A 13792-nucleotide genomic window follows, 5' to 3' on the forward strand; every position below is an offset into this window, starting at 1 on the left:
CTCTCCAGAGGGGTATGCTTTCTCTATTGAAAATCACTGTCTTTGATAACTGAAATTGTTGAAAATATACATTAAGCCATTTATGGCAGGGGGAGCAGGGGGACAGTAAATATGTTTTTAAAAACACAGCTAACAACTCAGACTAACTTTTTGCACTTATTATAATTCATTGCTATTCTTTTATCATTTTTTTCTATTTGTATGTTCAAGGATGTGCAGGTTGTACATTTTACTCACATTTCATTTACATGTATCTACGTCTTCACCTTAATTCCACTATGGGAACCTGCTGAATAAAAATTGAACTATATGATTTTGATAATGCCAAGACTTTGGAAAATGAAAATGAAATTTTATGAAAGCAGAAAAACTTACCAATTTAATCTGCTGTTTTATTTCCATTCTCTTTGTAATTTTTATGACTATTGGTAAGAAGCGATTAGTTGATATCACCCACATGTATTTTAAACTTCAGATTCGGTTGCTGCATATAGACTATGTTATTTGGGACATGAATTGCTAGGTTTATCAGGGCTTGTGTGTTGTGTCTGGATTTTCATGATATAATTTCCATTTGGGAGAACTGCTTACTGTATTGACTTACCATAAATTAGATGATTTTCCTTTTATTTCAACATTTTTAGTTTGATGTTGCATTATATAGCCTAGACCCCATCAAATAAGCTCTGGGAATGACTCAAGTTAATTGAGATCTTTATCAAGAGTTTTTTGAAATTGGGGAATGGTGGGTTCATACTTTGGTAGTTCTGCCATTATTTTTATCTATTTTAAATTAATATAAGGAATCATCAGTATTTTGGAGAACATTTGGTATATTCCAAAGTAGAGTAAAACAAGTTTGGGAAAAGAAAAAAAAAAATGTAGTAGGGAAAAATATAAAGTTCTGCATTTGACTTAAAAAAGTCAACACAGGATATATGAAGTCAGGCTTTTAGAGAAGCCAAACTTGAAAAAATACTTACAGTTTTAGGTGGTATGCCCAGGACAGTCCTACTTTATGCCTGTTGTCCCTGCAAAATTATTAACACTTCTGTTCACTCAAAAACTGTCCCAGTTTAAATGCTAAATTATACAGTTACCTTGATTTTAGTTGACATTGGAATCAGTATGAGAAAGTATTAGCAATTCAGTCTTAGGTTACATTAGAAGAAATAAAGAATTCTGAGGCAAGGGGATTCAAGGTCTCATTTTTATACTCTGTCCTGATGAAGTCCCAATTGTATCACTGACTGCTACATAAGTGCACAGTGGCACTACCAGAAGATGGTTGATAGTTTCTTAAAGGGTCTGAAAACCTTATCATGAAAGCAATACAGGAATGGATACACGGAAAAAGAAGACTTGGGACACATAGTAATTGCTTTCAACATTGGAAGATTTGCCATATGCAGTCATAATTGAATGGGTTCTGTAGGGTTCCAGAAACCAGTGATTAGTGATTCTAAGGAGGTTTTAGGGGAAGAGGCAGAGGAAAGAGGTTCCAGATCAGAGACTCTGGCCTATGATTGATAAGGTCAGTGTCCTCAATCAGCCACTGGACCAAGATGGACCTATTGAGGACAGCTGTGTAGACTCCACATGAACAAAGTAGTGTATGCTTAAATAATTCCCTAAGAGGTAATAGCTGTAGATTTTCCTGGGCAGGATGATTAGGTGAAATACTATGTGAAATTACTTTGTAAAATAAAGCCCTACACAATTATAAACTTCTTGCTATTACCAAAAATAAGTGTTTTTAAAAAATACTTATTTATACTAAAAGAGTTTTACTTTATCTGATAATTATAAAAGTCATGGTTTTTCAGTTTATACTCTGTCATCTTAGATTAAGAAGTAAATGTTCATGTGATTAAAATAGGAGAACTTTTCTCAAATGGAACTAAATTAGTTTTGAACTGACACTTTTTGGTTTGTTAAAAAACTGGTTTTCACAATTTAGTTTCACAATTTAATTTTTCTGTTTTTTAGTCATTCAACTGATTTTTAGACTTTCTGACGAGTCATTATGATATGAATAAATGAAATAAATGCAATATTTGTCATTTACTGAAATGGAAATCATTGGCAATTTCCATTTATTTTGAAGTTCTCTGATTATGCTGGCATTTTAGTGACCTTAATAGCAGTTTTGCCCCTTTTATAAATTAAAGTGCTTTTAAATAACTGGAAAAGATTCAGGACAGTTGGTAAGTTGATCCTGATAAATGAGAAGGTAATGCTTAACTCTTTATAATTGACTTTACTTTTATTACTTGAAATAAATAATTCTTAACTAAATTCCTGTTCATCAAGTTCTTTGGATTCTACCACCTTCGTAGAAATTTATTAAATTTCTCCCCTTCTCCCTAGTCCCTTCCTATTTCCTAAGAACACAGTTTGAACCTGTCTTCCTGGTGCTTATGGCCCTTCACAATGCTTCCAGCCTCATTTCCCCTGAATTTTTTCACACTCTTTTCACACCAGCCATGTTGTCCCCTGTACATACTAGGTTCTTTTTACCTCTCTCATCATGCTCTTGCAAAGGAATATTTTCTTTCCCTTTTTTTCCTTCATTACTATTCCTGGTGTCACCCTTCTTATGATACTTCCTTGATTCATCCAGGCAAGGGCCTGGGTGTGGGGTCCTCCGATCCTGTGGTAGTTGCCCTTTATGCACTTACCCCAGAGTGTTGTAGAAGGAAGTTAGGCATCTTTATTCCCTCTGTATGACCCAGTGTCTGGTCCATTAGTGGGTTTTAGAGTTGGCTAGATTTAAATTGAACTCTGCTGCTAACATGACCTAAGCATCTAAATAATTCCCATTTTTCTTTATCCCTTGTCACCAGTGGATAAGGGATCAATAAATGTGTGAGTTTGAATTTAATCATTCACTAAGTATTTATTGAATACCTGTTGCATGCCAAGCATTGCTAAGTGTTGGCAATACAGTACAATTGATTCTTCAGAGGTAGATGAGAATACCTGGTGAAAGAGACAGATATGGTACATGCTGTGAGATGATGTAAGCACACACACCACCATGGGAGCAATAAATTGACTCTAGTACTTGTTCTCTTGATTCATCTGCCTTTCTGTCATACATAAAACATCTGCTGCAACGAACTGTGTGACTTGGGTTCTGGGTTATTAGAGATTACCTTGCCCTGCAGGCTTTTGCACTTTTTGTTTTGTTTTGTTTTTAAGTTTTTTGTTAGACAAGTTGTAGGTTTGTAGCAAAGTCATGCATAAAATAGAGTTCCCATATACCACCCTATTATTAACATCTTGCAATAGTGTAGATTTGTTGTACCTGATGAAACATTTTTTAACCTTTTTTTTTTTAAATCATACATGAAATACAGAGTTCCCATATACACCCTGTTATTAACATTTTGCATTAGTGTGGGACATTTGTTCCAGCTTATGAAAGAACATTTTTATATTTCTACTATTAATTATAGTCCATTGTTTACAATAGGATTTACTGTTTGTGTTGTTTGTGTTTGTGCTGTCACTGAAATACATATTTGAATGTGGAAATTTTAGTTTGTATATATGTTACTAGAATAAAAATTAAAAAAAAAACAACATGGGTGTACAACACATTATGTTCACAATGTTGCACTACCATCACCACCAACCATTACCAAAATTTTCCATCATCCCAGATAGAAACTGTATAATTTAAGCATTAACTCTATATTCCCTGCCCCCACTCTGGTTCCTGGTAACCTATAGTCTAGTTTCTGAATCTGTGAATTTTCTTATTCTAATTATTTCATATCAATGAGGTCATATGATATTTGTTCTTTTGTTTCTGACTTATTTCAGTCACCATGATGTCTTCAAAGTTTATTCAGGTTGTCACATGTATAAGAACTTCATTCCTTTTTACGGCTGGATAATATTCCATTTTGTGTATATACCAAATTTTGCTTTTCCATTACTCAGTTGATAGGCACTTGGTTGCTTCCATCTTTTGGCAGTTGTGAATAATGCCACTGAAATCAGTGTGCAAATATCTGTTCAAGTCCCTGCTTTCAGTTGTTTTGGGTATATACCTAGAAGTAGAATTGCTGAGTCATATGGTAATTCTTTTTTTTTTTTTTTTAATTTTTTTTAATTTTGAAATAAATTCAAAGTTATAGGAACAGTTGCAAAAACAATACTAACCCCATACACAGAATTCCATCATACCCTGACCCCTCTCCCCCAGTAGCCCAATCCACCAACTTTAACATGCTGTCACATTGCTATTTCTTTCCCTCCCTTCCTCCTTCCCTATCTATCATCCATCATCTATTGCTCTGTCTTCTGAACATATGAGAGCTAGCCTCTCACACCCTTAAACAAATACTGTACATAAACACTTCCTATGAATAAGAACATGCAATCCCATTAAGCACAGCTAAGAAGTACAAGCGATTCAACAATGATACAAAGCTTACATTCTATATTTCCTTTTCCTTATGTCTCAACTGTGACCCTTTGAGCCTCCTGTCCTCCGTCCTCCAATCCCATCCAGGTTCATCCGTGGCATTCAATTGTCATCTATTTAGACTGTCTTTTTTTTTTTTTTTTTTCAATTGTGGAAACATATATACAGCCTAAATCTTCCCATTCCACCCCCTCCCTAGCCTTCCATTAGTGGGATTAATCACATTTAGAATGTTGTAGTGCTCTTTCCCACCATCCATTACTAGAAATTTCCCTTCACCTCAAACAGCAACCCTATACTCATTTCTTAACTCCCCATTGCCCCTTCCCCCATTTCTCTTAACCCATACTCTACTTTTCATCTCTATGGTTGTATTCTCTAATAATTTCTTTGTGTTTACTGTGGGGCTTAAAATTAACCTCTTAAATCCATACCAATCTTGTTTTTCTTTGATACCACCTTCATTTCAATAGGACACATAAACTATGTTCCTATACTCCTCCATTCCCCCACCTTTATATAGTTGTCTAAAATTACATATTTTACATTGAGTTCAAAACCAGTGATTTGTCATTAGAGTTTGTGTATTTTATATCATGTAGGAAGTAAATAGTGGAGTTACAGTTCAAAAATTATTGACTTCTATTTGTAGTGCATTGTGTTTGGAGAATGTGCTTTGAGTATATTCAATTTTTTTTTTTTTAATTTCTTGAGGCTTGTTTTATATCCCGGCTTATGGTCCCTTCTGGAGAAAGATCCGTGATCACTAGAGAAAAATGAGTGTCCTGGTGATTTGGGATGTAAGGTACTATATATGTCTGTTAAAATTCTCTATATCTCTTTCTCCTTTCTTTGTTTCTCTGTTGGTAGGGCTTCCTTTAGAATCTGAAGTAGGGCAGGTCTTTTATTGGCAAAGTCTCTCAGCATTTGTTTGTCTGTGAAAATTTTAAGCTCTCCCTCAAATTTGAAGGAGAGTTTTGCTGGATAAAGTATTCTTGGTTGGAAATTTTTCTCTCTCAGAATTTTAAATACCTCATGCCACTGCCTTCTCGCCTCCATGGTGGCCGCTGAGTAGTCATTACTTAGTCTTACGTTGTTTCCTTTGTATGTGGTGAATTGCTTTTCTCTTGCTGCTTTCAGAACTTGCTCCTTCTCTTCAGTATTTGAGAGTCTGATCAGAATATGTCTTGGAGTGGGTTTATTTGGATTTATTCTATTTGGAGTTCGCTGGGCATTTATGCTTTGTGTATTTATATTGTGTAGAAGGTTGGGGAAATTTTCCCCAACAATTTCATCTATCGTATCCCTGAGATCCATTTCGATTTTTTCGATTTTTTTCTCCATTCTTTCTTTTGTTCTTTCATTTTCTGTTCTGTGGACTTCTAGGACACTGAGACGTTGTTCAACTTCCTCTAATCTTGTATTGTGAATATCCAGAGTCTTTTTAATTTGGCCAACAGTTTCTTTTATTTCCCTAAGATCTTCTATTTTTTTATTTACTCTTGCAATGTCTTCTTTATGCTCTTCTAGGGTCTTCTTTATGTAGCTTGTATCCTGGGCCATGGTCTTCTTGATGTCCTTTAAATCCTTTGCCATGTTTTCGTTTCTCGATTGTAGTTCTTTGATTAATTCTGCCAAGTACTGAGTCTCTTCCGATATCTTGATTTCTGTGTTTGGAGTTGGATTCTCCACATTATCTGGTTTTATCATATGCATTAAGACTTTCTGTTGTTTTTGGCCTCTTGGCATTTGTTTTGCTTGATAGGGTTCTTTCAAGTTGTAAAAAAAAAGGATATCGATCTAATTTTTCAGAAACACAGTTTGGTGACGTACACTTTTTCTAACTAACCAGCAGATGGTGTCTGTGAGTCACCTGTACCACTCAAGTCAGTTCTCAACCTTGTTCCCGCGGTGTGTGGGGAAATGATTCTTGTGGGGTTCAGTTGGAGAACTCAGTTTGGGTGTGTTGCTGGAGCCGTCCGCCCTGAATGTAGGGCATGTGTACGGGTGGCCAGGGAGGAAGGGCAGCTTTAATATTCAAATCCCTCCAGTTCCCGGAGATTCAAGGCCGCCACAGAGTCTTAAGCCTTCATTTCCGTTCAGCCCCAGACCCTCTCTCTCTCTGTCCCACAAACCACCGGACTTGGCGTAGTGTCCCTGGGTTCTCCGAGCAGGTCCCCCCTCTAGCCATGATCCTCCAGGAGCTCAGCTGAGGGAATGCCTTGCTACGTCACCAATGCATGCCGTCCCTCAAGGGAAGCCCCGGGCCATCGGGCCGTGCAGCAGCTCTCTCAGCCTGAAGCAAAAATGGCCGAACGGGGCATCTCAATCCGCCCCCCCCCATACAGTTCCTCCTTCCCAGCTCTGGGACAACTGGCTGGGCTCTGGGCTGTGGGCACGGCCCCAGGCAGGAGTTCATCCAGCCCTCTGGGGAGCCAGCTGCGAGCCGCAGGGTTGCTTTCAGCTTCCGGCTCTCCCCTCCGTTCCCCTGGCCCCGAGGGTATCTGCAGCGGACTATCCTCCAGGCCAGACACCGAGAGGCTGGCCCAGCCCCTTCTTGCTGTGTTTTACTGCATGGTTCCCACTCCCGCAACTGCAGCCGCTCCTAGGTTTTTCCCCCCTTTTTTTTTCTTTTAAAAGAGCCAGTCGGTCTCCAAATACCAAGCCCTGACTTTCCCACAACACCGCGCGGCTGCGGGTCTTCCAGCCAGCTTACTCACTCTTTTCAGAATGCAGACTCCTGGTTTCACCAAGTATATGGCCCCTGTGATACTAGCAGAACTCATCCATCTGGCACATCGCTGTAACTGGTATTCTGGATCACTTTCTGGTTTTTATCTAGTGTTTTTCACAGAGGTGTTTTTTTGCCCTGTCTCACCTAGCCGCCATCTTAGTTTCTCCCATATGGTAATTGTAAACTTAATTTTCTGAGGAACCGCTAAACTGTCTTCCATAGCAACTGCACATTTTATATTCTCACCAACAACGAATGAGTGTTCCTATTTCTCTGCATCCTCTCCAACACTTGTAATTTTTCATTTTTTTTTTAAAATAGCAGCCATTCTATTGGATATCTCATTGTGGTTTTGATTTGCATTTCCCTAATGGCTAACAATTCTGAGCATCTTTCCTGTGCTTTTTGACCAGTTATGTATCTTCTTTGGAGAAATGTTTATTCAAGTCTTTTGCCCGTTTTTAAATTGGGTTATTTGTCTTTTTGTTGTTGAGTTGTAATGTAACATTGCTTTATATTTTCTGGATCTTAAACCATTGTCAGATATGTGATTTCCAAATATTTTCTCCCATTGTGTAGCTTGTTGTTTTACTTTCATGACAAAAGCTGTGATATGCAAAAGTTTTTAAAGTTTGATGAGGTTCCATGTATCTATTTTTTCTTTTGTTGTATGTGCTTTGGGTGTAAAATCTAAGAAACCTTGCCTAAAACAGCGTCCTATATGCTTCCCTACATTTTCTTCTAGAAGTTTTATAGATCTGGTTCTTATATTTAGATCTATGAACCTTTTTGAGTTTGTTTTTATATATGGTGTGAGGGAAGGGTTCATCTTCATTCTTTCACATTTGGACATCCATTTGCTGAAGAAATTATTCTTTCCCAATTGAGTAGATTTGGTACCCTTGTCAAAATCAGTTGGCCATAAATGTGAGGGTAGATTTCTGAACTCTCAATTCAATTCCATTGGTCTTTATGTATGTCCTTGTGCCAATACCATGCTTTTTTTTTTTTATTACTTTGGCTCTGTAATCAGTTTTAAGATCAGGAAGTATAAGTCCTCCAACTTCATTCTTCTTTTTCAAGGTGACTTTGGCTATTCGTAGACCTTATCTTTCCAAATAAAATTTGTTGATAGATTGCCTTTTCCATTTCTACAAAGAAGGCTTTTGGAATCTTGATTAGGATTGCACTAAATTTGTAAATCATTTAGGGTAGAATTGACATCTTAATATTTGGGCTTCCAATCCATGAATTTGGAATGTCCTTCCTTTTATTTAGGTCTTTGATTTCTTTAAGCAATGTTTTGTAGTTTTCTATGTACAAGTCCTTTACATCCTTGGTTAGATTTACTTCTAGATATTTGATTCTTTTAGTTGCAATTGTCAATGGAATTTTTTTCTTGATATTCTCTTCAGATTGTTCATTCCACTCTGTTGTTAACGCTTTGTACCAGTGTCATACCTTAGAAGTATATCATGTCAACCCTTATTTATATTTTTGGTGCTAATCTGTGGATACATGCCTTTGAACAACCACTTTCGATCATGTTTGTCTTCAGTGTGGCGCTGATACTTATAATCCCATTAAAGAACAGTCCTCACCCCTGTCTATTCCCATAGTTTTAAGTTCACCATAATTATCATGTCTATACATATTAGGTTATTGTCATTTTCCCTTCACTAGATTCTGTATCTCTCTAGGTCCCCTATGTTGACCATTATAAGACTGTTATTTTACATTGTTCAGGGAATTCACATTAGTGGTAACATACAATATCTCTCCTTTTGTGTCTGGCTTATTTCACTCAGCATTATGTTCTCAGGGTTCATTCATGTTGCCATATGTTTCAGGACCTCGTTCCTTCTTACTGCTGCATAGTATTCCATTCTGTGTATATACCACATTTTGTTTATCCACTCATCTGTTGAAGGACACTTGGATTGTTTCCAACTCTTGGCAATTGTGAACAATGCTGCTGTGAATATCAGTGTGCAAATGTCTGTTTGTGTCACTGCTTTTAGATCTTCTGGATATTAACAGAGAACTAGAATTGCTAGATCATAGGGTAACCCCGATATCTAGTTTTCTGAGGAACTGCCAAACTGTCTTCCATAGCAGTTGTACCATTATTCATTCCCATCAGCAATGAATAAGAGTTGCAGTTTCTCCATATCCTCTCCAGAATTTCTGGTTTCCTGTTTGTTTAATTGCAGTCATTCTTGTTGGTGTGAGATGACATCTCATTGTGGTTTTGATTTGCATTTCCCTAATAGCTAGTGAAGATGAACATTTTTTTCATGTGTATGTTAGTCATTTGTATTTCCTTTTTGGAAAAATGTCTTTCATATCATTTGCCCATTTTATAAATGGGCTGTTTCTACTATTGCTGTTGAGTTGTAGGATTTCTTTATATGTGCAGGGTATCAGTCTCTTATCAGATACATGGTTTCCAAATATTTTCTTCCATTGCGTTTGCTGCCTCTTCACCTTTTTGAAAAATATCTTTGAGGTACAGACACTTCTGATTTTGAGGAGTTCCTATTTATCTGTTTTTTCTATCATTGCTTATGCTTTAGGTGTAAGGTCTAAGAAGCTACCTCCTATTACTAGGTCCCAGACAAAAGGGAATGTGATCCACATGGCTTTCCCAATCACATTGTCCCCCCTCATAAGCTACATTGTTATACAATTGTCTTCAAGATTCAAGGGTTCTGGGTTGTAGTTTGATAGTTTCAGGTATTTACTGCTAGCTATTCCAAGTCATTAGAACCTAAAAACAGTTATCTGTATTGTGCGTAAGAGTGCCCACCAGAGTGACCTCTCGGCTTCTTTTGGAATCTCTCAGCCACTGAAACTTATTTCATTTCATTTCACATCCCCCTCTTGGTCAAGAAGATGTTCTCCATCCCATGACGCCGGGTCTAGATTCCTTCCCGGGAGTCATATTCCACGTTGCCAGGGAGATTTACACCCCCGGGTATCAGATCCCATGTAGTGGGGAGGGCAGTGATTTCACCTGCTAAGTTGGTTTAGCTAGAGAGAGAGGGCCCTTCCAAATAAATTTGATAACTAGATTTTCCAAGTCTGCAAAGTAGATTGTTGGAATTTCGATTGGAATTGCATTGAATCTGTAGATCATTTTGGGTAGAATTGACATCTTAACTACATTTAGCCTTCCTATCCATGAACACTGACTATCTTTTCACCTCTCTAGGTTCCCTTTGATTTCTTTTAATGAAGTTTGTAATTTTCTTTGTAGAGGTCTTTTATCTCCTTGGTTAAGTTTATTCCTAGGTACTTGATTTTTTTAGTTGCTATTGTGAATGAAATTTTTTTCTTGCATGTTTCTTCATTTAGGTCATTTCTAGTGTATAGGAACATTACTGACTCTAATTTTGTATCCTACCACTTTGCTGAATTTGTTTATTAGTTCAAGTAGCTGTGTCGTCAATTTCTCAGGATTTTCCAAATATATAATCATATCATCTGCAAATAATGACAGTTTTACTTCCTTTCCTATTTGGATGTCTTTTATTTCTTTGTCTTGCTGGATTGCTCTGGCAAGAACTTGTAGCACAATACTGAATAATAGTGGTGACAGCAGGCATCTTTGTATCATTCCCGATCTTAGGGGGAATGCGTTCAGCCTCTCTCCATTGAGTACTATGCTGGCTTTGGGTTTTTCATATATGCCCTTTATCATATTTAGGAAGTTTCCTTCAATTCCTACCTTTGAAAGTGCTTTTATCAAAAAAGGATGCTGAATTTTGATGAATGCTTTTTCAGCATCTATTGAGATGATCATTTGATTTTTCCCTTTCAGTTTGTTAATGTGTTGTATTACATTGATTGATTTTCTTATACTGAATCACCCTTGCATGCCTGGAATGAACCCCACTTGGTAGTTGTGTATGATTCTTTTAATGTGTCTTTGGATTCAGTTTGCAAGTATTTTATTGAGTATTTTTGCATCTATATTCATTAGGGAGATTGGCCTGTAGTTTTCCTTTCTTGTAGTATCTTTATCTGGTTTTGGTATTAGAGTGATGCTAATTTCATAAAATGAATTAAGTAGTGTTCCTTTTTCTTCAATTTTTTGAAAGAGTTTGAGCAGGAATGGTGTCAGTTCTTTTTGGAAAGTTTGGTTAAATTTCCCTGTGAAGCCATCTGGCCTGGACTTTTATTTGTAGGAAGCTTTTTGTTGACTGATCAGATCTCTTTACTTGTGATTGGTTTGTTGAGGTCTTCTGTTTCTTCTTGGTCAGTCTAGGCTCTTCATGTGTTTCCAGGAAATTACCCATTTCCTCTGGATTGTCTAGTTTGTTGGCGTACAGTTGTTCATAGTATCTTCTTATGATTTTTTAAATTTCTTCAGGGTCCACAGTAATGTCCTCCCTCTCATTTCTGATTTTGTTTATTTGGGTCATCTCTCTTTTTTACTTTGTCAGTCTAGCTAAAGGGTTTGTCAATCTTGTTGATCTTCCCAAAGAACCAACTTTTGGTTTTATTAATGTTCTCTCTGTTGTTCTTTTGTTTTCCATGTCATTCTTTTACATTAAGTATGATGTTAGCTGTGGGTTTTTCATATATGCCCTTCATCATGTTGAAGAAGTTTCCATCTATTGTTAGTTTTCTAAGTGTTTTATCAGGAACAGGTGCTGGATTTTGGTATAACTGTCTACCCCAACTCTTTTTTGGTTACTATTGGCATGTTGTATGTTTTTTCAGCCTTTCACTTTCAACCTACTTGTGTGTTTACATCTAATGTGAATCTCTTGTAAGCAGCATATAGTTGGATCATGCTTTTTTATCCATTCTGCCAACTCTGTGTCATTTGATTGGGGAGTTGAACCATTAACGTTCAGTGTAATTACTTCAGCCATTTTATCCTTTGGTTTTTGTATGTCCTATCTTATTTTTGTCTCTCCTTTTACCCTTATACTTACCTTTACTGATAATCTTCATTTCTTCACACTACTTCAAGCCACTCTCCCCTGTCTTTTCCTTTCGGCCTGCAATAGTCCTTAGTATTTCTTGTAGGGTAGATCTCCTGTTGACAGACTTTCTCAGTTTTGGGTTATCTGTGAATATTTTAAACTCCCCTTCATTTTATTTATTTATTTATTTATTTATTTATTTATTTATTTATTGTGGGTTTTGTTGTTGTTGTTGTTGTTTTTCCTCTTCGTTTTTGAAGGACAGTTTTTCTGGATTAAGAATTCTTGGCTGGCAGTTTTCTCTTTTAGTACCTTAAATATATCATTCCACTGCCTTTTCACCTTCATGGTTTCTGATGAGAAATCACTTAGTCTTATTGTGGATCCTTTGTATGTGACAAATCACTTTTCTCTTGCTGCTTTCAGAATTCTCTCTTTATCTTTGGCATTTGACATTCTGATTAGTATGTGTCTTGGGCTAGGTCTGTTAGAGTGTATTCTGTTTGGAGTATGTTGGGCTTCTTGGACATGCGTATTTATATCTTACATAAGAGTTGGGATATTTTCAGCCCTTATTTCCTCAGATATTCTTTCTGCCCCCCTTTCCTTCTCTTTTCCTTCTTGGATACCCATGACATGTATGTTTCTGTGCTCCATGCTGTCATTCAAATCACTGAGACACTGCTTAATTTTTTTCTGTTCTTTTCTCTATTTGTTCTTCTGTCTGTAATATTTCAGTTGTCCTGTCTTGTTCACTGTTTCTTTCTTCTTCCTGTTCAAATATGCTGTTTTATGCCTCTAGTGTATTTTTAATTTCTTCTATTGTGCCTTCTATCCCCATAATTTTCTGTTTCTTTTTTTACTTTCAAATTCTTCTTTGTGCACATATATTGTCTTCTTAATATCCCTTTTCTCTTTAGCCATGTTTTCCTTTATCTCCTTAAATTGATGGAGGAGATTTGTTTGAGCATCTTTGATCAGTTTTTTCAAATTCTCTGTCTCCTCTGAAGTTTTAATTTGTTTCTTTGACTAGGCATATCTTGACTGAGCAATACCTTCCTGTTTCTTAGTGTGGCTTGTAATTTTTTGCTGATGTCTGGGCATGTAGTTACCTTGATGAGTTTACTCTGATGGTCAGTTTTCCTCTTTTGTCTCTAGTTTTATTGTTGATTGGCTTTGTGTTAAGGCTCTTTCTTGGACACTTAGTCTGCCTTATTCTGTAACTTTAGAATAGCCTGTGTTTAAGTGATCAGATTTTTTTTTGGCTCTTACATCTGATTCTTGCCCTGGATATGCAGTACAGTATTTAAGATTGCAATTTTTTGTTTAATTGTTTCACCTCCAAGAGAAAGCTTCCTTTGTTCTGTTCCTTCTTTGGGAATCTTGGTCTGTTCTGTTTGTTTTTGTTTTACCCCTGTATTTCTTCACTCTCTTTTCATTGTCTCTAGCTGCTTTTGCCTGGAGGACAAATTTTGGGAGGAGGATCACCCTGGAGAGGACTTTTCTAAGTATTTCCCATCCAAAACATGGTCAAGGACCTACGAAGGGCACTCAGACTAGCCTTAGAGTTTCTTGGGGAGGGGATCAGGAAAAGTACCAGAAGTCTCTCTGATGTCTCCCCAAATCTGTACTTTCCTGGGCTGCCCAGCAAATGCAGCCATTCAGCTAATCATCCCCCATAGC

The 13792-nt window shown here is 36.9% G+C and overlaps 1 protein-coding gene across 2 annotated transcripts in view; it reads left to right on the forward strand.

Annotated features, from left to right (window-relative positions):
- RPP30 (ribonuclease P/MRP subunit p30) overlaps window positions 1–13792 on the forward strand; it is a 45680-nt gene that overhangs the window by 25771 nt on the left and 6117 nt on the right. The window lies entirely within an intron of this gene.

Source organism: Choloepus didactylus, chromosome 15 (assembly GCF_015220235.1).
Source record: "Choloepus didactylus isolate mChoDid1 chromosome 15, mChoDid1.pri, whole genome shotgun sequence".
NCBI lineage: Eukaryota > Metazoa > Chordata > Mammalia > Pilosa > Megalonychidae > Choloepus > Choloepus didactylus.